The sequence below is a fragment of the Gallus gallus genome, chromosome 4 (genome assembly GCF_016699485.2).
Source record: "Gallus gallus isolate bGalGal1 chromosome 4, bGalGal1.mat.broiler.GRCg7b, whole genome shotgun sequence".
Taxonomy (NCBI): domain Eukaryota; kingdom Metazoa; phylum Chordata; class Aves; order Galliformes; family Phasianidae; genus Gallus; species Gallus gallus.
This window is the reverse complement of record NC_052535.1, coordinates 6,924,615-6,949,056: the sequence shown is the minus strand read 5'-3', so window position 1 is coordinate 6,949,056 and position 24,442 is coordinate 6,924,615. Positions and strand designations below refer to the sequence as shown.

At 36.2% G+C, this 24,442-nt stretch overlaps 1 protein-coding gene across 3 annotated transcripts in view; it reads left to right on the top strand.

Moving 5' to 3' along the window:
* PCDH11X (protocadherin 11 X-linked) overlaps nt 1-24,442 on the top strand; it is a 454,279-nt gene that overhangs the window by 23,848 nt on the left and 405,989 nt on the right. The window contains exon 2 of one of the 3 annotated variants that reach the window (XM_040700492.2): nt 2,927-3,109. The exons of the other annotated variants lie outside the window; for them this stretch is intronic. The gene's annotated coding sequence lies outside the window, so the exon portion shown is untranslated. The remainder of the gene's footprint in view (nt 1-2,926; nt 3,110-24,442) is intronic. 3 annotated transcript variants of the gene reach the window in all.

Here is a 24,442-nt window from a genome sequence, read left to right as displayed (position 1 = left end):
ATTAAGTCATGTTTCTGACTTCGTGTTGTTCGTATTTTAAAGGAACAGACATTAAGATATTTTGTTACTTCAGGATTTTTTGTACTGTATTCAGCTTCAACGTGTTCTGAAATTGTCTAACAAACCTTTTTTACAGTTTTTACTGACTACTCCTTCCATTCAAGCAACAGATTCTGCAAGAAGAGAACTTTCTGATATCTAGAAAGCTCTTAGGTTCTTTCCAGAGTTCAGATTCCTAGCACAGCTTCTTTTTAGATTACTGCGCAGATCCACCTGGATAGTGTAGATGACAGTGACATCCAAGGATATTTTTGTCTTTCCTTTGTGACACATTAGAATGCCTTAATCCGAAACTTCTCTGGCAGCTGAGCATCGAGGGGTGTTGTCAAGAATTCTATGTACTTGTTGGTAGAGAGTTTGTTCATTAGAACATCTTTATTTTCATCTTTTTGAAGAATGCGTAATGACTACTGCTTGTATTTTCTTGACTTCCTTTAGACTGTAATTGAAGGATTGAGCCATTAAATTTACAGCAAAAACCACTCCAGATTAAGAAGGAAAAAAAAAATAGGAGAAAATATAATTGGTATAAAACTTGTATAAATGAAGTTTCTTAGTATTTTTCTTTAAATAGTGAATTATTCAGTATTTTGGTGTCAATAATTAAACAGAACCCAAAGTAAGATATCAGCAGGACATATGTGGGATGGGTGGTAGTTCAAGTTTGATCTAAAAGGCTTGCCTTTGTATTGAGTTTGGGCTGAAGCTTTGATCTATTTATAATGAGTATTCTAAGGGTTTACTAATTATTTTAAACCTGAAGAGAATCTCATAGTCCATTTTTTCACTTGGAAAGGAACCAAAAATAAACCTTGCTGGAAGATAAAGGCAGAAAGTCATAAAGTTCAGGCATGTTTTTTAAAGTTACAGCACAACCGCCTACTGGCTATAATTTCAGATAAGTTCAGAGTATTTTCTCTCTCTCATTCTGTAGTAAAAGGAAAATTCCTGAAGTACTTCTAACTTTTGACTAGTGATATGGCATCCTTTATTTATCATGCCCATTTAAAAAGTTTGCAGTCATAAAGTTGAAATAATGAATTTTCTTTTGGCCTTCCTTGTAATTGTACGTAGATAAAAACACATATCAGTTTCATTACTTACCATATGTAGCCTTATAACAAACTAAATCAAATAGCATACTTGTTTATGAGAAATTGCAGGATTACAAATCATTTATACAAGAAAATTGTATTTAATATGTTAATGACTGCACAAATACAATTTGAAAAATAAATCTGAGTTTATCACTGCTTAGAACATTGCTTCTGATTTGAGAGGCCTGAATGTTTATTTCCATCTATAAAGGCAGAAGACTTATTCTGCTTCGTTACAGTTTATCTGTAGAATAATTTTGTCATTTCTCAGTGGACAAACTTTAAGGTCTGCAGATGCACAGTACACAAATATTTCCTAAACTGATTATTTTGAAACAGCAGTGAAAGGAATCAGGTGGACATAACAGTCTCCTCTAGCTTTCGCACTATAAGCACAGCAGTTTTTAAGCTGCACAGCTGTAACAGCTGGACATTTTCATTGTGTTTGAGGGTTCATATAAATATTCCTCGAAACGCTAGTAACAAGGCTCGAGAACTGACACACACTGGCATCACAGCTAACAGAAATTCATTTAGAGCAGTTATGTAGATTCTAGCTTTGAATCAGACATTTCAAAATCTGGAATACTAAGGTAATTTTTTCTGATTATGTGGCAAGTAGATTTTTTTTTTACAGAGACTGTATTATTGTCTGGATGATAAGCATGGATACTTTTTCTTGCTGAAAATGTATAGTTATAACAAACAGTGAAGCATTGTTCTTGAACTGAACATAAAATGGAGCGCTTAACTATGGTAATAAGAGCTATTTACAGCATGTGAGAAATATTTTTTTTCCATTTGCCAGGAAATTTTCCAGTTTTCAAGGTATGCTGACTAGTTCAACAAATCCATAATACTTTTTCCCCCTTGAATCAGTATTTCAAATTAAAGGTGAACCTATTTTCATGGTTCAAATAATTTTCATTAGCAGAAAGGAAAAATACGCCCAATAAGCCTTGTACTGCTAAGAATTATTTACAATAGTCCTGAGAAGCAGTTTTTGCTTTTTCAGTTGTGCAGAATGCTGAACAAGTTTTTGTCTTTGATACCTTCTGGCTGATATTAAAAAAACTGACACAGATCCTTTGACCAGACACAAATGTGATAGCAGGGAAGGTGGGTTTTTTATACCTTTATCCTGGCACAAGATTAAAGAAATGGAAGTACTGCTTCCTAGACATCAAGCTCATATTTACACCTGTATCTTATCTTTGCGATTAAATTTTTATAGAATCACAGAATAATTCACATTGGAAGGAACCTTGGGAGCCTCTAGACCAATATTCACTTGCTCAGAGACATGTCAGCAATGAATTCAGAACTGGATGCTCCAGGCTTTGTCCAGGCAGGACTTGAAAACATCCACATCGTCCCTGGCAACCTGCTCCAGTGCTTCATTATCCTGAGTGCTACATATATCTATTTGCCTTAATATTCAGTCAGAACCTTTCCTGTTTCAGTTTTTGGCTGTCTGTTGTTCTCTTTCTGTGTACCTCAGTATAGGGCCTTGCTCTGTCCTCCTGTGCCAGTAGTTCTTTTCGTCCTTGAAGCCTGTCTTTAGGCACAAAGACCTTTTCCACAAAGACAGAGGCAGAAAGGCAAGGTCTTTTTATTTCACCTTTGATGTCTGTCTCCACTTTCATATCCTGTGTATGCCATTTTTGTACTGGAGTTCAGACATGTATTTGCTTTGAAACCAAGCACGTATCCTGCTATATCTGCTCATTTTCCCGGCTTATTAGAATGGAGCATTCTTCTACTTGCAGGTTGCCCTTAGAAGTCTACCAGCTCTCTTGAGACCCTCTTCCTTTCAGAGCTGCCTCACACAGGATCTCACCCACCTGAAAGAGCTTCCCACCTAAGTTGAAGCCTGCCATTTTTATGTCCAGTGTCTACACTCTACTACTTGTCTTCCTTTGACATCCACGCCCCAACTGAATGTTGACAAGGTATTGCGATTTCAATGGCATTATGGAAAAAGTTCCCACTGAATGTTGCATCCCTGGCTTTGTTTGTTTGTGACTAGCAGATCCACTACTGTGTCTGATCATTCTGTGCCATGATCTCTGTTTCAGCCACAAAGACACTAAAGTGTCAGAATCTAAAGAGGGGCTATAAAAAAGAATGGGATGGACTCTTTAACAGGATCTGGTGTGATAGGACAAGGGGAAATGGTTTCAAACTAAAAGAGGGAGATTTAGATTGCATATAAGGAAAAAGTTTATTACAGTAGAGGTGGTGAGGCACTGGACCAGGACTTTCTGGAGAGGTGGTGGATGCCCCATTCCTGGAGACATTCACAGTCAGGCTGGACCAGGCTCTGAGCAACCTCATCATTGCAGGGGAGTTGAACTAGATGACCTTTAAGGTTGCATTCCAATTCAAATGGTTCTACAATTCTACGATCCTGTGACAATATTCTTACATTATTTCCTCATGGGCTAACCACAGGCTCAATAATACATCCATCTTTTGAAAGAGCGACTCACATATTTAATGAACCCAGTTCTAAGAAGGTCAGCTGTCCACACTGTAGAAGAGCTGGATATGATCTTTCTGCAGTGGCTGCTTAACCACCACTGCTGAAGTAGTGTATTTTAAAAGTCAGAGTGGCCTTACTTAAAAAAGAAAAATGGAAAAAAGGTTAATTTTCCAGAGAAACCGAGAACATCAAATTAATATCCTGGAAGTATTTTTAGTAAGTATTTTTCATTAGGTTTTTATATACTAGAACTGCTGGACTGCTATAACTTATCAAATAATATGCAGTAATCTGCCTTTTAATTAACATTCTTGTGTAACTAGACACATCTTTACCAAATTCAAAGAGGTGTAGCTATTGTCTGCTAATTAACTACCAGTTGACCATATAAGGATTTGTCAAGGGGATCTTCCTGGACTTAATAAAGAGCCAACTTGTTACAAATTCAAATGAATCTAGATCTAAGTGGTAAGTACATAAACCAAAAATATTAGAGATAGAGCTAACCGATTTCTTAGCTGTACCAAAAAAAAAGTTGATAACTGAAAAGATCTGTAACTGTTCACTCACAGGATTTCACTTCCAAGGTGCTGTATTTTAAAACAGTGTAACACATACACTGGGCACAGGAAAGTAGTTATTCAGTGTCATCAAATCTAGTATCTAGAGAATAATATTTATAATGCCAAAATATTAGAGATGGTTTATGCCAAAGACCAGGAATATTGTAACAGTGAATCTCTCACTCACCACACCAAAATCAGCATTGACTCCAACTGAACTACATCAACGGGGCTCTTGCCCAAGTCAGGAACATCAATACACATCAGAAGAATATAGTACAGGATAGTACTGTTCTTTGAAATTAATTACATCTGTATGACATTAGCTTTATAAATTAGGCTTTGGTTTGTTTTATTTAAAATACTTTTATTTAAAAGTTGGAAATTGAAAGAAGTGGGTCATACTTTTCTGTAATGGAAAATATTTATTTTAATTATTTTTTCCCATCCTTTCCATTTTACTAATATCAGTACAGAAGGAGATGTTAAAAGCTCTTAGTCTCCTGTCTGAATGACATGCAACTAGAAACCATATATGATAAACTACAGTGCTGAGAAGTCATAGTTTACTCAGCAAAAAGCATACTTAATTCTAATTTATTCTGATTAATTCTACAACATATTGATGAATTAAGACATGCTGTAGTAATCCACTAGAATGGGAATATACAATAAAGCTGATGTTTTGCTTCTCTGCTCTATATTTTGCCAACATAGCTAAAGAGAGAAACACATGGCTTGTAACTTGTACACATTTTCCTTGGGGTTGTGGTAATTTCTGTCTCAACAACAATTAAATACATTGCATGTAGAAGACAACTGTGGCTTGGATATATGCAAAAGCCTTATTAAAAAATATATATATATATAGCTGTTCTCAATGTTTAACTTCAATCTTTTAAGCCAATCTTTTTTTTTTATCATATGTTGTGTTCTAGTATAATGACAATTTTACATAGTTATATAAGAAAAATATTTCATTAATTATTATTTATTTAAGTATAAGAACACACTGATTCACATTAAAGAAAAAAAAATTCTGCCATGGCTTAAATATATACTGATAGTATAGGATATACCAGCTTTTGTAGCTGAGAAAAACAAGATTTCACAGGTTCATTTAGGAAGCACAGATATATCCTCTGTCCATAAGAAGAATAGTTTTTTTTAAAACGCTGAAAAGCAAGCAATTTAGAGGAACTGAGGTCTATTTCTCATAATTATTGTCCTTATATAACATAAAAATAAATTTGTTTTTAAAAATACAATGAAAAAAAAATTACATACCAGTGACAACTGAATAAGAAATGTATACGAGTAACTTTCAAAAACCTAGGCTTATTTAACTCAGTATTTACCATGTTTAAACTCCCTAAAGAGTACTGTAATTAGTTTTCTGCCTTACAAGTAATTATGAGCACCTGTAAGTTTAAAAAAAATATTTGTGTCTGAGATAGGATCCCTTGAGTATTTTTATTTTAGAACTTTCCTCATTTGCTCTTCGAAGTTTTTTCCACTAAATTCTACTCTTGGGATACTTTAAATGGAAGGAAATGCTTCTCTTTAATTACTTTTAAAACCAGATGAGACCTGAAATTATACTAAGAATGTTGTTCCTTCCCATGATCACTTCAGAGTGAATGTCATACATTCAAGATAGTTAAATATTGTCTGATAAGACAGTGAGATAAGCAAGGCTATACAGGTTATATTCAGACAAGTGTAGCCTTAAAATGGTTTTACATCGCTTGCATTTAAGTTCTCTGAAAGTTTCATAACAGATAGCAACAACATATGGGTCCATTTTAATTGCTCTACGTAGTTCACTCCATAATGGCCACATCTTTTGAAATAATTATTAAGTAAGCAGGAATGTTGCAAGACAGCTGCACAAAATCTGCCTTGCTGCAGATCCCCGAATGCCATGGGATACCTAACTGATGTCTTGATGTCCTACTGTATGAATAGGATGGTGGTTCATCAATCTTACTAGCTATATAGTGACAGAACTGTGAATTTTACAAGTAGGTGGATCTTAAGGAAGATTTCTGTTAAGGAATGGTAAGTCAACACTTCATTTTTTCTCACTGTTCTCTTTCACCCTCTCTGAATAGACTCTTTGGGGTTTATGCAATACCACAAATCAGAACACGCTTTTGATTGAAAACCCTGCCATTATGTTTCTGTACGCTTTTTTATTCTTAGATTTGTAGTAAATCAAACCCTAAAGAAATAGTTCTGCCATACCTGTATGTTGTCTTTATCTTTAGGCTGAAAAATTTCCTCAGTAAGAGAAATTTACTTAATCTGAGAAATAGACATAATAAGGCATAAAGTCTACAAAGAATTACACATTAATTTGGCAAACCTAAAACACTGACTTTCCTAGGAAACAATTTGACTTCTGTTTCATTTTGCTTTCCCACTGTATTGATCATAAAATGATCTTGGCATTCATTTGAGCATAGTAGAACCAGGGAATAATTTTTTTCTTAAGATATCTTCCGATTTTTGTGCACTGAACTACCAATACAATCTGATGAAACTACTTCTTCATGCAAACAAATTCCCAGTGACAGATAAAAATCACTAGAAGTGATATGGTTTAAAAAGAACTTTGGGTTAATAATTGTCATATATGCTCCTAAAATGCACTCCTCTAATTTCATGTGACGGTCAGTAAGTGTCCTTAGAGTATGGAGATATGTAGCCTTAAGATTTTAAATCTACGATTAATTTAAAGTGGAGAACCTATCAATCTTCTCAGGTCCTGCACAAAATGACCATCATGACAATCTTCGTCAGTTTGTGGTGGTGAGGAATTCAGACCTTTTCACTTCTTTATTCTGCTTCTGTAGAAAGAAATATCAATTTCACAAGCTTTATGAAGAAACATACTGACCCAGTCTTCAATTTGGCTGACTGGGAGACCAGGGAACAGCTCCTGTTCTACAGCTTAGTAAAAGCCTACCTGGCTCTAATTTTCATTTTTGCTGCTCCTTTACGCCCTATTAAAGACACTGTAGAATTGGAGGACAAAAACATTCACTGTTTTTAAACTATAACAGTTTCAGAATTTTTCTGGCATCCATAGAACTTCAATACTAAACTAAGAAAAGGTTAATTAATAGAAGAATAATAATTAAAGAAGCATAGTTTGCTTCAGAATGCTTTTCCTGTGTCTTGTCATGCAAATGCTTAAAAAAAACAGGAACAGTATGAAGTTATTTATCAGCCCAATGCTTGCCTCAGAAATTGCCCATAGAAGAAGGTCTTCTTGAGGACCCTCCAATATTGCCAAAGAATCAGCTCCACCTTGTAACATTTGACCTAGTTAAAGACTGCATTCAAAGGGGAACTAATCTAGATTTCTCCGAAAGTGTAGAAATGAAAGTGGTTGCTGTCTCTTCAAAACTTGCAGTGATCCTGGCTACGTATATTCACCTTGCAATTGTATTTTCCCAAGAGTCCTTCTCCCAAAGAAAAGGTTGGGATTCTATTGTAATGTCAAATCTGACTCACTGTTACTATTAAAATTTACCAGCTATAATTAGTGGAGAAGTTTGAAGCTGCAGTGTTGTATTGTCAGTTGTAACAGCTTTTAATTATCTTATTTTTTCTTTAAAGTGATCAGCTTTGCAGAAGTTGAATATGCTTTTATCATTTTTTACTCAAGAAATGAGCTGACACATTTAATATAATTTAGATAGAAATACTGTTACTTCAGAAAACAATTGGAATCTGTTAACTTGTTAGAGGATTTTGAACACAGGAGACAGCCATAGTACTTAGAGGGATTTTGCCATCATCCAATTAAAATAGTCCTCCATTCTCTCTAATACCATTCTATCTGGTCTTAAAATGCATAAGACTAATTACATTAGTGTACAGAGGCTTGCGTGGCTAATACTATTGGCCATTTCCTCAAATAGAAGAATTATAAATAATTAACCACTTTGCAAATAACACCACTGTTTCTCCTCCAGGACTAGATTTGATACAGATATGCTGTCACTTCTGCACGGCTTGCAGCAGCATACAGTACTCAGGTTTAGACCAGATGCCAGTGTTGAAACTGCAACTGCCCATTCCATTCTCCCTCCAGCTTACTTTGGTTTTAAGAAAACCAAAACCTTTTGTTGCTATTTCTAATCTGGTCTTATGCTGAGGATAGAAAGAATAAAGACTGAGCCTTATAGATTAGCCTGGTAATAGGACAAGCCTTGTTATGCATGACTTGACTCTCTTGAAGACCCTTCCCTCCCTATCAGGGAAAAAAAAAAAAAAAAAAAAAAAATTTCCAGGGGAAGGCCATGGTTCTTTTGGAAGAATACCGGTAAAAAAGTCTGAGGTAGTTAGACTATTCTGTGGCATGCAGCAGTCTAGGAGGCTGGATACAGTTATACTATGTAGTATTGTCATTTTTGGCTAGCATTGTACTTGTCAATATGCACAAGCACTCAGATGAATGAGAGAACCCATCACCCAAAGGATGTCACACCACCAACAGTCACAGGTCCTCTACTTCAGACATATATAGTTAGATCAAGGAAGTTCTTTAACAGTTGTCACTCTTAAGGAAGGGAAACTGTTAGGCAGCAGAGGACTGGCTGCATTGATAGTGCAGCCACTCCTGCAACCATTATTGATGGTTTCACTTCTTGGATTCAGCTCCACATTGATTGCTCAAGACTGGCAAAAGTAAAATTTGTCAGCTTTTTGAGCCCACACATATGCACACATATACAGAGCAATATATGCCTGAAGTAAGTTTACAAATTGAACCAGAAAGAGAAGATTCAGAGTATTATGCTTCCAGAGTAAATATAATTCTAAAATAGTATTTGACTTGAACTCAAGAGCGCTGGATGAGCTATGCAGCACTGGCTATATATTTCCCAGTGCTGTGGGAACCTGAGTCCCGCTGAAGCTTAGGGGGACTAAAGCACTGATTCTATTAAATCATTTCTGATTTCACTTATTTTCACAGTGACATATCCAAGTAGAACATTTGAAAATTAGTTAATAGAATTTGAATAATAAGGTACATTCAGCATTTTCTAATAACTTTGAACATAGCCTTACCAGAAATCTCACTGTACCAAGGAAAGCACGAAGGGTAATTTATAATTGAGTAGAGAAATGGAGTAGTCTTTTTTACTTTGAGGGACTATTGGCTTCTTCTTGAGATTATTAAATTTTCACTCCAATGTACAAGAAAGCAGTATATCACCAAGATGAAATGGAAAGCTTAATAAGCACTGTATCTCTTGATGTTTACTGAAACCTTGCCAACTATTTTAAAAGAAGCTTAACTGAACTCCAAAATACTGACACAAATGAAATTAAGAGGAAATAACCCTTGCAATGGTAATATCAGATGTACCATTCACACTATTAAAAACCTACACTGTTCTTCAATCTATTAGATGAAATGAGAATTTACCTGTCTAGGACTATTAGAAAATCCAAGTTGCAGAAAAAGATTGGCATTTATTTTTTCAGAAAAATGTAGAAATCATACAAGTAGTTTGATTACTTACAAAACAAGCTTTTAAGGAAAAGTAACTGATTTTTCTTAACAAGAAAAAGCTGGGCATCTCATATTCAAAAACTTTACAGGAAATTGTCAAAATCCCACTCTACAGAAAAAAATCTAAATTATCCTATTTTTGCAGATTTGTAACAGGGTAAAATTTTTTTGAAATCCAGTGGAACAAATGAACTGTTAATTCTTGTAGAACTTTTAAGATCATTATAGAGTACTTGTTATTGTTAGGCACTAGGTGGCCTGCTTGCTAAAACATAATAATATAGACTTATATAAAGACAATTTGCAAAAGCTCTGCGTGAAAATAAATAAATAAAGATGCATCTTGCATTTCTAAGAGAGGATGTTGTATTTAAATTATCATATGCAAAGTAACGTATGATGAGAATCTAAAGATAGTACAACGCACATTTACTTTGCTCTTTTCTTGCAGAGAATGAATATTTAGTTCCTTTCTGTATGTCATTCATATTTGCGGTGAAAATATTCTTCTCTCACCCTGCAGTGTCTTATCAGTGCTGACATCACTGAGAAATCCACCTACATATGACTTTTTTCCTCCCCAGTACCACAAAAGGTTGAAGTTGTCCACAACAAATGATACTGATCTGTTTATTCTCAAAGCAAAAGCTCTTGGTTCTCCTGTGGAAAACACAATGTAGTAGTAACATTTGTTTTAGGAACCTGCTTGGATTACTGAATTATGCTTAGAAACTTGAAAAGGGTCAGTATTATTTATTATTTCTAAAGAGCAGATGTGGTGGACAAAGGGAAGGCAACCGATGTCATTTACCTGGACTTGAGCAAGGCCTTTGACGTGGTCCCCACCACATCCTTATCTCCAAGTTGGAGGGATGTGGATTTGATAGGTAGACCACCCGATGGATAAGGATTTAGTTGAAAGGCCGCAGACAGTGAGGGTGGTGACTAATATAGTTCAGTGTCCAGGTGGAGGCTGATAACGAGTGGTGTCCCCCAGGGGTCTGTCTTGGGACCGGTGCTCTTTAATGTCTTTATCAATTACATCAATGACAGAATTGAGTGCAACCTCAGCAAGTCTCCTGATGATACCAAGCTGAGTGGTGTGGTTGACACAGTGGAAGGAAAGGATGCCATTCAGAGGGACATCAACAGACTTGAAAGGTGGGCCCAGGTGAACCTAATGAGGTTCAACACAACAAAGTGCAAGGTTTTGCACTTGGGCCAGAGGAATCCAAGGCATTTATATAGACTGGAAGGAGTAGTCCTTGAGAGTAGACCTGCAGAGAAGAACCTGGGGGTCCTGATGGATGAAAAACTTAACATGAACCAGCCGTGTACTCTTGCAGCTCAGAAAGGAAATGGTATCCTGGCCTCCATCAGAAGAGGGGTGGCCAGCAGGGACAGGGAGGTGACTGTCCCTCTCTACTCTGCCCTTGTGAGGCCCCATCTGGAGTACTGCTTCCAGGTCTGGAGCCCCCAATACAAGAAAGAGAGCTGTTGGAGAGGGTCCAAAGGAGGGCCGCAAAGATGATCAGGGAGCACCTTCCCTATGAAGACAGGCTGAGGGAGCTGGACTTGTTCAGAGAAGAGAAGGTTGTGGGGTGACCTCATTGCAGCCTTTCAGTACCTAAAGGGAGCCTATAAACAGGAGGGGAGTCAACTCTTTGAAAGGGTAGGTAACAGCAAGTTGAGGGAGGGAAGATTTAGGTTGGATGCTGGGCGGGAAGTTCTTTACTATGAGAGTGGTGAGGTGCTGAAACAGGCTGCCCAGAGAGGTTGTGGATGCCCTGGAGGTGTTTAAGGCCAGATTGAACGGGGACCTGGGCAGCCTGGTCTAGTGTTAAACACGGAATTTGGTGGCCCTCCCTGCACCGGGGGGGTTGGAGATTCATGATCCTTGAGGTCTCTTCCAAACGGGCCATTCTGTTATAACAGTTGTTCATATATACTCTATCTGATTCCTAGATAGTGGTCTATAAAACAAAACAAAACAAAACAAAAAAAGAAAATTAAACAGAGTACACAATGCAATATCTCGCATCACCTTTAAAAATCTATATATTTTTAAGCAACTGAAGCCTAGAAATGACCAGTACTCCTTAATTCTTGCAACCCGAGTCCTGTACTGGAATAAAACATGATCAACTCCTAAGCAATTTTATCATTCTCATTTGTGCATTGATGACTCTTATTAGTATTAGTAAAGTTAAGTACTGACTTGAAATGGTCAGCTTTTGGACATTTTAAAATTAAACAATGAACAGTATATTTTTCTTTATATAGAATTTTATGAAAGAAACATTTTGGTGACAAGCTATCAGAAAAAAAAATATATATAGCTGCATTGCTCAACTGAATGGTTAAAAACTTAACTACAATTTTATTTCAATATATTTATTCATATCTTTCTTTTCAAGTCAAATACAAGATTAATGAAATGGCTGATTTTCTAATGATTTTTTTATCTATCTCTGATGGAATTCTACATTATTAGTAGTCAAGGAGATTGCAAAGCTCTTACTATTTTCCAGAGAGCACGTTAAAAGCATACATCTGAGCATAATCTGCATTCCAGACAGCACTATTTTGGTCATCAGCTTGGAAATTCATCATATTTTTTTAACTGCATTCCCTTAATGTCTCTGTGGTAAAACTAACAAATAACAGACAGCCCATGCACTGATGTCTAATAGTATAAGAAAGGAAACTGTGTGACCAGCATAATTACTTGTTTCATTTTTCTCCTGAAATCTTCTTGAAATCACATGAATTTAAACAGTTCAGATGACTGAATATATTTTTCTAGGACAAAATAAATAAATAAATAGATTTCAAGGTGATTTTTGTTTTAATCAGAGTAGAAGTAGAAAACACCAGCAAATCTTAGGTAAAGCATGCTTGGCATGCTATGTTTCACAAAGAGTTCTCATTTCTTCTGTAACAAGAAAGTATTGCATGCTGACAGAAGAAAAAATACAAGTATTTGTATTTTTGTGATTTGATCAAAAATCGTATGCCTCCATATTCCAGCCAAGCCTGAACATAAACCTCTTGAACTGATTTGAAAAAATCAGACTTGGCAGTATTCCTTGGATTACAGAGAATGATTTTCCATTTGAAACAATGCAGCATTCATCCAGACTGTGCACTGAGGGATAATATATCTCCTCAAACTGTCAGGAAAAGAAAAAAAAAAATAGTGATATGTGGCATACAACCAAATAAATAAATAAATCTCATCACTAATGCTGGTGTTGGCAGTAGTCAACAAATAGATGATATGCATACTTCTACTGATGCATAGAAACACATCACTGTGAGACATTATGCTGCCTCTAGGAAACCATCGTCTCTAGCTATGAGAAAATAGGTGTCATATGCAGAGTCACGTAAAATACAGCAGAGTTGTGTTGGACAAATAGGGCCGCAGATCCCATGGAGATGTAAGACAATACATCACTCTTGTTAGAAGTCTCAGATTTGAGAATGTTCAAAATACATTGTAATACTTTGCAGTATAAATGGGACTAAAGTCATTAAATTCCAGCAAAGTGTTCCAGTAGTCTTGTTAAGCCATCTGATATTTTAGTTCTAATAATTATGTTGTTACAGAAATTGTGGCTACTTTTAAATGCAATAATACCATAATACTTCCAATCCCTGCAGCTGAACTCTTCTCTGGGAAATTTGCTCAAGGGCATTTAATACATATCACAGCTGAAACAGTGTTGTAACCCTGATAGATTTTTGTAACAAAACAGCAAATTTTCTTTACTAAACACTCTGGGTTTGAATTTTGAAAATTCTGAGCACCTGTAATTTTACTGGAAGTCATTAGGAGATCTGACTGACAGTTATATAAACATTGTCAGGGTTAAATATTTTAAATATTATTTTCTCTATTCACTTAATCACAAATCAATATTTCTAATTCTATCACCAGAAATTGATGGAGCAGTAAATCTTGGCACTGTTGTTCTTATCCCTCATGAAGCAACATATAATTATGGCCTTATGTCATTTGCGTTGATCTTACTTAAGTCATTCACAATAGCTTCTCAGTATAAAGAAAAACATCAATTTTCTTGGTAGGTCTTAGATTTAGAGGCGTAATTAGCTGATGAAAAGGAATAATCTATCTGCTGTGTTTTCATGACATTTATATTACAACACTAATAAAAACATCTAATCTCCAGAAATAACTGAAAAGTCTTTGGTCATTTTTTGTGAAACTGTGAGTGTTATCATAATGAGAAGCAGAATGAAACTTAGAAATGATACCAGCATTTACAGTCCCATGTTATTTGAAGATTCTCTGTGTTGTGATTGCTTCAGCTAATTGAACAGTAGGTGCTTTTTGGGGTTTTGGGTTTTCTTCCTTTGCACATCAGCTTTATCTGAGGGTGAAGTCACTTCATTTATATACAGAATCACCTTTTTCACATGGGTTTGTAGAGCATAGGCAGGACTTGGAAACAAAACAGCAGAAAAATATACATCTATTTTAAATTTTAATCATTCTTCACATCAATCCTTTAAGGTTTTTCCCAATTAGTTCCTTCTTTCAAGAACCAATATTCCATTGAAAAAAAAAAAAAAATTCTGTGCAGTGCACCAGCAATGGTAAAAACACGTCATGGGTCCATAGTACTCTGTCAGAAAACGTGCTTCAGTATGACTTCTAACAGCCTGTTCATGAACATCAGTGACCTATAGGACTCTGAAATACCAATGTACACTGCTCTCATTAATATCCTGGTGTTCTTTTTGTCCCATTAAAAGACCTTTTGAAACCATCCATCTTATTGCACTAAGTCAGAAGAATGTAGAAGGCATGACAAATAATACCCCTTTCTGTTACAGATTACAAGCTGCTATGTCATATCACTTGTGTTTAAATGTTCTGTGATTCTGTGATCATTGGCAGTAGGCTGGCCTCACTGAGTCAATGAGCATGTGTATTTCTAGACAGAAAAACTTTGTATACATTCTCAAAACTCCTTTAGTTCATCGTAATTGTTGATAATTTTCAGTGAGAAGGGAGTGACAAATGCAACTAGCACAATTTCCATTACTTCAGTACAATTTCATAGGAAGGAGCCAAAGCGTCTTCAAAAACTTACGGAACTTGGCAAAACTTATTTTATTTTTTTTCTGAGACTTTGTTAAGCATCTGGTTTACATGGCAGGCTATAGTTGAGAGTATAACTTGTTTAGATCTGGCCTAACATTTGTAATAGAGAGTAAAATGAAGTATTCAATGCAGACGCATAGCAATATGTCAATATTTAATAAGGTTCTGTTGCTGAGATGTGTAGCTCTCTCACGTTACACTTAAGATAATCCATTCCATTTCCAAAGCTACAGTTCTGGCACATTTTGTAAATCCTGCAGAAGGTGCCACTGATTTCAGTGGACTTGAATCGATTTAGGAAATTTGAATAAAAAGAAAATTCTCTGCCACTTTTTATAGCACAATTACTATACAGGTAGAAGAAAATTTAAAATAGAGAATCAGGCCCGGCACATCAAATTACTGTAATACATTTTATAGTATCTTTACAATAATGTTCCATCCTGTGACTTTTTACTGAGTATTTTTAGGACAAGTAGTCCAACTGTTTTTGGCATCTGCCTTCTTCCAGGTCTAAAGAGCTACACTCCACCACTTCCACTGGATAATCTAGTTTTCAGTCCCCTTTCCAGAACCACTTTACTCTAGTGCTCCTGGCACAGAATTTCAGTGCTTTGAGAAGCAATCCGTGTGTCTGCAATCTCTAGAGCAGTTTGGGGCTCTGTCAGGTTGAGAGGAGCCATGCACTAGGAAGTATTTTCCCAGGAGAGTGAGAGGATTGCAGTGGTGTGTGCTTTTTTATTTTTACTTTAATAACAGGAAAATATTTTTAATTGTATCTATAGAAACTACATAATTTTAGATTTTTTCCTTATGTAACAAAAATGCATTATACATTTTACTAATAAAAGAAAAAAATCTCAAAAATTTATACTAATTCACCTGTCAAAAGTTGGCATATCTTTATTAGTCATGCATATGGTAATACTGAGTCATTAACAACAGCTCAGTCCTACGCCATTAATACATAAAGCATTAAACAAAACTTTGTCGCAATTCCTGCATATGTTCCAATGCCTCTTCTGATTAAAGCTACATCAAACATTAAGAAAACACAATTTTTAGCAATTGGAGTACCTCTGGCTTTGATTACAGTTGAGGTACCAGTGTGTTAAAGTAAAGGTTGCTGTATGGTACAACGGTATTGCAAAGAGAGAATTCCTCCTTAGACCAGGAAGAACAGATAGCTAAAAACAGAGTTGTGTCAGATGGAAATAATGGTATTATCTAAGGTGATTGGTGGAAGAGCAGGAGAGACAAACATGTGTTGTTGATAACATAAGACAGGAATACGTGAGGCTTGACCTTAATCCTGTTAACTCTAACAAACTCAGGTCAAACTCAGACACTATTTTTCTCACACTTAATAAATCACAAGAAATCTTATTACAAGCAGCTTTTCATTTTCTTTTGGATACTTCTATTTTCTGTAGTTAGTAGAGGGAGAAGGGCGGTTCATTTTCTCCTCATAGGTTTTTCTCACTCCACACAGCGCTGCAGCCTCTATTGCTGACCCGCTCTGTATATAAAGCACCTTTCATCTTGAAAGATCCCCAAAGCACTTCACAGACTCTAAATACGGAGATTATTTCTTGAAAGTCTGCACCAAAACCATCACACTGAAGGAGCTTTGGGAAAGGGAGCACAGAATAATTTATCCCATGGACGCTATGGAACTCGGGTAACTTGGGCCAGAATGCATAGAGGGCCACAGTATAAGTGCTTATTCATGTAGCAATTTTCAAAGCCCTCTAGCCCAGCTTCCTTCGTCAGCTGACTGCATGCAAAAAAGGATGCGCAAACCTGTGCCAGTTCAACCGAATAGGCTTGCTCTTCCGCAGGCAAGCAGCACCTCAGTGTTCTACATTAGCACTACTTTACTCGTACCTTGTCCCACGCCTCTCAGCGGGCCGTGACGGGGCTGTGCGGGAAGCCTCGGCCGCGAGGTGCGGCGCGCACCGGGAAGCTGGCGGCATCCACCGAACGTTCTCGAACGCGGCCGTGGGTGCGGGCGCTGAGGGAGCGGCGCCACGGCGGCTGTTTCCGTGACGGCACTCAGGCTGAACTCGGCGGGAAGTTGTTGTCCTGTCGCGACGGCAAGAGGGAGACGTCTGCCTAACGCTTTTGTTTTGCTCTTCTTTAAAAGGTCGGTGCTTCTGACTTAGGTTAATAGAGCTTATCACCAAGGGAGTTTGGCTCTATCCTTGCAAAAACCCATGCTCACGTGCTCTCTCAGAATCTTTTGTGTTCCGTCCTCCGTGTTTTATTGGTACTGTGGAAGTAGTGAACAAGCTGTTGCTTCCCCAGCACTTGTGCCCATCGGTAACTTCAGAGACTGTTTCTTCTGCTGTGCAATTTGTGCCTGTGTGCGTGGTATTCTTACGGTTTCTAGGCTTGTGTTTACATTTATTATTTATAAATGCTTATTCTTTTGTGCTGTACCCACATGACAGTTTCGGACAAACATGCTGATGAGGCTGTAAATTGGTGAGAATTATACGCTGAACTATGGAAAACCTCTTTTGCGTTATGCTTTGTGCTTTCAACTCTTGACCAGTACCTTCTAGTTTGAATCTCATTTCCATGTAAGCTATCTGTAAAAAGGACAAAAAAATCCCATATGAGAACAGGTAACTATGCTGCCAGTGAGTGAAGAATGTGTTGTTCTTACTGAAGTGATTCTGCAGGATCTAGGGCACCATTAAGGTTTGCTTTGTTTCTGTGTTGTGTAAACTTCTGCTTAAAGTTAGTGGCTTGCAGAGGAGCCATTTTGCGTCTTGTGGAGTTTTTTCGAGTGAATTTAAAACTACCCGAACTATTTTCTTACGTTTTACTGAGAAATAAGAAAATAAGCAGAAAGTCTTTGATTCTTAGCTAGTTGTTAATTATAATTTTGAGTAATGAATCATTTTAAGTAAGGACTGTGTAACTGTATGAAGATCGTCCTTCGTCGATGAATGTGGTCATTCCTGAGCCTGTTAGCATCACAAATGGAGCAGAAGTGTCCACTTCTAGACAGTTTAATGGAAGGCTGGAATAAACAAATATTAAAATATGTTTTATGAGTGCTTTCTTACTGCAGTGTGCTGGTCCTCCATCATGATAGCACACTGATTACTTGCTGAGCAGGCATTATGGAGAAAGTTCAGCAGTCTTTTCCTTTTAGGCTTGTGGGAATACTCTAAGAACATGTTAAAAAATCTGAGAGTGACTTCACAGGAAGCTTATGCTTTTGGGAATGTATCAAGAGAGAGTAACTGATGGAAATATGAAAGTTTAACTGATTGAAAAAGTAATTTGTAGAAAAAAGGTAAGGCTCTGATTTTAATTGAAATTCAATGCGTGAATACTGCTGCCCAGGAGAGCATTTACATTTTTATTTCTTCTCAGAAATGATTCAGCTGGTGCAAAATTTTGTATATCTTGAATTTAGCAAGAATTTCAAAACATAAGTAGTTTTTCTTTCTAAACTACAGCTCTTCATTAAAAGAAAAAGAGGCATATGTTTATGTGTATCTATTTCTAAAAGTCTTTGGAGCAATGTTGTTACCAGTGGAGCTTTTGAGAGGTTTATGTTAATGCAGTCAGGTCACCTCAGTGTCTTGAACTGAAAGGGGTTGAGGTAAGAAAGCGGCTGACTTCTGCTAGTCTACAATGAAGAAATGTCATTGTGTGTGCCTGGATTCTCGTCAGAATTGTATTTACTGTGAGTAGGTAATAGACAGTATAGCATTCAGCTGTAAGCAGTATTCCTGTCTTTATTCAGAAATGCTTGAATTGCTTGGTAGAAACTGTGAAGTGTATTTTCCTACTATTCAATAATGAAAGTTATGAACTGGCAGTAAGTCAATAAGGCAGAATACATTATGTATGAAACAGGTGATCTTGACAATCACTGTTTCGAAGGATTTGACACAAATGACTAAAATCAGATTTACTTTCCCTTTTAAATAAATAAAACGTGCTTGAAGTTGAAATACATCCAGCAATCACATGATCATGTATTCTTACTGTGGTAGCATGTGCTCTTGTCATTCGCTGATGGATGATACTTTTGCTTGATTTAGTAGATGTCTAATTTTCAGATTTGAGTCCTAAACAGATTTTCAAGGAACAACTCTAAAGCAAATTTCACTTAATGCAAAGAGGTGTTCATGTGTCAAAATGCAAATAAAAAAAGGCAGTGACATTGTATATCATGCTATTAATAACTTGGGTTTTTTCTTTTTTCTTTTTTTCTTCTTCTTCTTCTTCTTCTTCTTTTTTTTTTTTTTTTTTCCAAGTAATTGAGTTTTAGTGAATATATATATGTACTTAAATTTGTAGAGTGATGTTTTGTTGGCTTGGGATTTGTGGCACTCAGACCTTTATACATTTATTGGTTTTCTTAGATAGGAACACTGATATGTTTAAAATTAAGATATCCATACTTACCGTCAGGGAGATCTTTTCCACTGTTTCTGTCCTCCACCCTTAGCTTTCTGTTCAGCTCTAGAGCAAAACTGTTTCCGATGCTAACAGCAGGAACAGCTGTTTCCTATTGCTGACAGTATATAAATGAACTTTATACTTCTTATTCTCACAGGTTTCTGGAATTCGTTAAAGAATATTCTAAAAGTATTGGCTGACTAGTTGGTAGATGCATTCTCCCAAATGTGGTCTGTGCTTACCATTTTAGTAAAACAGCTTTACAGGGATTCATTTGGGACAATTAGAAGAAATTACTGTTTATGTCAGATACCAGTGTGATTGAGTACAGTTTGTCCATACAGCGTGATTATTGCCTGTTGTGCATTTGTAGTTCTGCCCGCTGTTTCCAGCATCTTGAGACAAGTTTTAATAAGCACTCTTGCTTTTAGTTGCAGATTAGTATCAGGAATGTAGAATTCTGTTTCAGTAGCAATCTGAGAATTTCTTGTTTTACACACCTTGGCAGTTTCCTCATGGAGCTGCAGGAATCTGCCCTTTTCTCATCAACTTTATTTCTGTGAGGAAAGAGTGTTTCTTACTGCCTGTGGTGGTGGGGGAGGTAAAAAGTAAAATGAACGTGGAAAAAAAACAATGACAAATACTCCAAATACTCTATCTTTAAAACAGTGAAATCTGTCCATAGGACAGTAAGCACGTTGTGGTTTATGCTCATTTAATTCTTTTGTTGCCTTCAGTGGGTGTGGGGTGGTGTTTTGCCTGGTAAGACAAATTTCCAGTTCATCACTGGATAAGAGTCAAATTAAAGTAACCTCATTGAAGTCAGTACCATCACACTAATAAAAGATAGATCAAAGAGTAAATCAGTCCCTTAGTGGGCTTAGAGTAAAATCATATAAGGGAATGAATTTGAAAGCCCTGAGAATATAACAAATTGTCTGTTTCTCTGTGAGGTAGGTCTTACTCTTTGAATATGATCACAAAATATATTGTGTGGGGAGTGTATTATGTGGGTAAATAGTAAGGGCTGGAAAATAATTTCTCTTTGAAACAGTTTGGAACGTGACAGAAAGTTAAGGATGTTCATTATCATTTGTTTCCTTGGCATTATAAAGAGGAGGGGAATTCCTGTCAGGTTAAAGCTTTACATTTTTTTCTTGCAATCAAAGATGATAAGAAATACCAGTAAAGGCTGTTAACTGCCACAAAAATCAGTGAGTTCTTTAAACAAAGCATGATACGTGTGATGAGAAGAGTAGATGCTACTTAATCAGTTATGTTGGTGACTTATGGAAAAAAAGAAACAAAAAACAAAAAACAAAACAAACAAAAAACAAACAAAAAGCAAACACAAAAAACTGCAGTACCAGGAAATAACATTCCTAGCAATCCAGTAGCTGAGATGTACAGAATAAACTTGTACTCCATACCGACATCAAACAGGATTCCAAAACTCTGAAATACAGTGTTTTCTGAAATACAGAAACTTTTTTATTATCTGTGGACACTTCAGAGAAAGGTTTTGTGAACTGGAATAGTTATAAATTGCTCAGTCTTTAGTTAAATAGCATTATAATCATAGTACTGTCTGAAAAAGAGGGTCGGTGTTACAGGGATCTTTTGCTTTGAGAAACGCTGTTTTAAAAGCCATTTAATTGAGCCTATTTAAGGGGTCCCAAGTTGATTAGAAGCAAATGAAAGGAATGTTATATTGAAAAGAAGTGGTATACTCACTTAATTTGTCTGTGTAATTAATATGAATATAATAATTTTTCAATATTTAGATACTGTAGGAGTTTTGGACTTCAGTGTAATATTCCTAAAGCAATCTGTGGTGCATTTATCTTAAAACTTGTTGCAGTTGCTACAAGGTATCATCAGATCATATTTATTCATCAAATCTGACCCTGGATATCAAAAAATAGTGCAGTGCTGCCTTTACAGACTGTTTAATGCATTTGCTACCAATCTGTGATTTTCCTCAGCAAGATCTATCAGTCCAGTCCTATGTTAAGCTATGGGAATCCTGACTGCGTGAGAGCAGGTAGAGTCTTTTGTGTAAAGAGTGGCTTTAGATTCTACCTTCAAGTCTTACTCCATTAGATAGTTGTAATATTTATATTCTCTTTACTTCTCAAGGTATGATTTGATATTTGCTATAATAATATTTAGATTCTGACACTAATATTTAGTGTATTGGTCAAAACAACAGCAACAACAACCAAACAGGTGTATTTATGAGCATGGATACTCGGATAAAAGAGTAGACTCACAATTGTTTTTTCCCCCTCCTGCCTTTCACCTTGTCCATCTGGGCCATTTGCCTTTCTAGTTCAGAATTCAGCAGTAGTACAGAGACAGCAGTGAATTCTTTTGAAAGCTAGGAAGGTAGCTTGGAAAGCTCAAGGTTACGTCCTGTTAAGCAGTTTTGTTTTTAATTATTTCCTCTTTTAATTTTATTTATTTTTTCACCTTAGAAGTGTAAGTGTTGGAGCTTATAGAAAGTGCTTCAGAGTTGGACTACTCTGTTTGGCCTCTGTATTTCAGTCATCAGGAGAGCCTGTTTCCCCACACATACCGTCACTGTCTTTCTGATCAGTTCCTTTCTTTTTTTCCTTTTTGTATTTTTATCTTGCCTGTCTTTCTGAGTTCATGTCTTTTTCTACCATCTGTTACCATTCACATGCTCTCTTTTGACAATTTCTCCTAATGTCCCATTTTATGTGGCTCTGTTGTCTCCATTTGCAATTCCTTTTGCCTTCCTTTTCTAAGATTCGAGAATTTTAGAAGTACTTTGATTTTTTTTAAAGGTCTTTCAGAAATGTGCTTGGTTGATAGCGAGTACCTCCTGCTCCTCTCTTTGCATTGCTGTTGCCATAGTATTCCCATCAGTGCTATGACATAAATGACAGGCAACATACAACTATGACTATATAAATAGGTTGCTTAAAGAACAACACTTTTCCCATGGCATAAGATGTTCCATCATATGTCTAAACAGAAAACCTGACTAATTTTTTTTTTTTTTTTTTTTTTTTTTTGCCATCTTAAAGGGCTGTAGCTATAGAACAGTTCTTAAAGGTCCAAAACTGTTCCTGGAACTGATTAGAAAGGCAGGTAAAAACCATTTAAATATAGCATGTTTCCAAAACTTCAAGGATTATGAATTATGAGGCGTTTTGTTTTGTTTTTCTTCTGACCTAAGGCCAGGCAGTTTTGTTTTTTTTTATTTTGTAAGAGTTTTAACTCTTAACGTTGTGTACTTCATGTCTTTACCATTTTGTTTTTCAGGAAAATCCATGGGAATAACAAACATAGTGACGTTACTGTTTATGTCATGATTTGCAGTAATAGCATCCTATTGTTTCAGTGTTTTACTATATTTGTTGCAAACCAAGAATAGCTTTAATGGAATGATTCAATGTTTGTATCCTTAAATGAAGTGGGAAATAAAATATACATTGTAATGTAACGCTGAGAAGTTCCACTTCACAGTTCCCTGACTAACCTACTTCTATATTACAGTCTCCAGCAGCTCCATATCCGTATCTCAGTATCCCATACAGGTTTTTTGTTGTTGTTGTTGTTTTGCGTGAGAACAAGGTAAATTTATTTATTTTTTAAACAATCATGTATGCAAAAAAGTCCTTTTCTGAAATAAGGTCCTTTTACAACTCAAGTACACATGTGCAATTCCTTCAGCAGGTGGGATGTTTGTGTGAGAGCTGAGGACAAATACAGCAAACGTAGCTTAGAAGTATTATAAGCTAACTTGGTATATTTGTGCAATATCACCACAGTTCTTTCATTGAATTCATGCTGCTACCATAGTATTACTTTTAATGATAACCAGTATCTGCTGATGACTTGCTCATTTACGTATATAAATGGAGCTTAATATTGTAACGGATTTACAAAATAGCGGTTTATAGTATGTTGTTTCTTCACTCCTGGATACCTTTTTAGTGTTGTGTTATGCCTTATATTGAACTACTAAAATGCTCCTAATAAGTCAGTGAATTACTAAAATACTGCAGGTAATGCGGTACCTGTGCCACACACATTGCATATTGGGTTTTCACCCGTGTCTGTAATCTTGTTCAGGTTAATTGAATAACTCTTCTTGGTAATGATTTTTTTCATAAGTGAAGACTTGTGGAATTGGATTTTTCCTACATGTTGCTCCTTATGTATAATCACAAAGCCAGAAAATGCTTTGCAGTTAGATGTTGATGTGAAAGATAACATTGGAATGTTAGAAGTTGCTTTCTTTATCTGCTACTTACTCCCACTGAAAAGCAGGTTGCAGAGTTGAAATGGAATAATTAAATTTGTGTTCCTAATCTGTTTCACCGCAAAGTCAAATGTTTTAATTTAAATTGCTTTGGAAGAGATGCTGCTGAAAGGCAGTAACTAAAGGGTGAAGATAAATACTGGCTTTAGGAATTCCTTAAACCAGTGCAGCTTGACCCACAGTTGTAAATCACTCCGTACTGTGACAGGAAGAGTGGAGAATAACATCAGAAAAGACAGGGAAAAAGTTAATGTTTTTAACCTGAGCAGTGAAAATAATAAAATGGGTGAATGTAGCTATATTTGAAAAAGACACTGAGCTGGTAGGATCTGAAATTTCATTAACTCTGAAAATAAATTCAGACAGAACTCTAACATTATCTTACTTAAATAGCATTCTAGATTATCCTGCATTCTGTGAAGGCAGAGTGGTGTAAAGATTAGGTAAAGCAGCATATTCTGTGCATGGAGCTATACAGTGTGTTTTTCTCTAAAGGTCGTCAGCTGAAGGTATTTATCTGTATGGACCTATAAGTCATCCCATTCTACTTCAGTCCTTCAGTAAATTTAAGGTTGCTAATGATCTTGGGAGGAGAATACATAATTATTCAGAAATTAGAATGTGAAGTACACAATGTTCTTTTATTTAACCCTCAACAAATCTGTGTTTCACTTTAAAGGTGTTGGCATCTCAGAGTACTTTGCTCATGTATGAGCAGACTTCAGCAGATTTAGTTACATTAAATTTCTTTCAATTCATTTTCCAGAAAATACATTAAATACCAGAGGGGAAATCCTTCCTGTATAGTCTCTCTCTCTCTCTCTCTCTCTCTCTCTCTCTCTCTCTTT